The 653-nt window shown below is 72.1% G+C and overlaps 1 protein-coding gene across 1 annotated transcript in view; it reads left to right on the top strand.

Moving 5' to 3' along the window:
• Positions 1 to 653, top strand: part of AXIN1 (axin 1) — an 8,183-nt gene that overhangs the window by 3,197 nt on the left and 4,333 nt on the right. The gene's annotated exons all lie outside the window — the stretch shown is intronic.

Raw genomic sequence — 653 nt, forward strand, 5'->3', positions numbered from 1 at the left:
AGGCCAACGGGCGGGTGCCCCTGCCCCACATCCCCGTGAGTACCCGCGGGGGCGGCGGGGCCTGGCGGGAGGGCGGCTGCGCTGCCTCTCGCTTGCGGGTTTCCAGAATAAAATTCTCACTTTGGGGAACAGCCTGGGCCAAGGCCCGCGGGCAGCTGGGGGCTGCCGCTCCCCCATGCAGCGGCGGGGCCTCTCGGGGTGTTCGCGTCAGAACAGCAGGAGCTTCGGCCACTGCAGGGCCAGACAGCGCTGGGGGCCGCTGGGGGGGCGGTGCCCCCTACCGCTGCCCCGCCCAGGTGCCGGGGGCTCCCGGGCGCCCGGCCGGCCCCCTCCCTCCCTGCCTGTGTCCCCTCCCTAGAGATTTGCTTCTACTTACGCACGTGTAGGAAAGGGGGGTGCAGGCCAGACACGGGTATGAGCGCACTCCTCAGAGTGGGGAGCAGCGCAGGCTGGGGGCGGTGTGCTGGGGTGTCCTGTGGGTCACCCCCTGGCCGGGTAGCTTGATGGTACTGGGACTTTACTCCTGGGCCCCCAGGCCGGTCCCCCGAGGATGCCCGCTTCTGGGGCACCCCTGCGCCCCCACCGTGTTGGCGGCTCGATGTCCAGCGCGCAGTCGCCCGAAGGGCAGCAGGGCTGGCGCAGGCTGCCGGTCC

The sequence above is a fragment of the Condylura cristata genome, unplaced genomic scaffold, assembly GCF_000260355.1.
Source record: "Condylura cristata isolate star-nosed mole 26May11 unplaced genomic scaffold, ConCri1.0 scaffold00032, whole genome shotgun sequence".
Classification (NCBI taxonomy): Eukaryota; Metazoa; Chordata; class Mammalia; order Eulipotyphla; family Talpidae; genus Condylura; species Condylura cristata.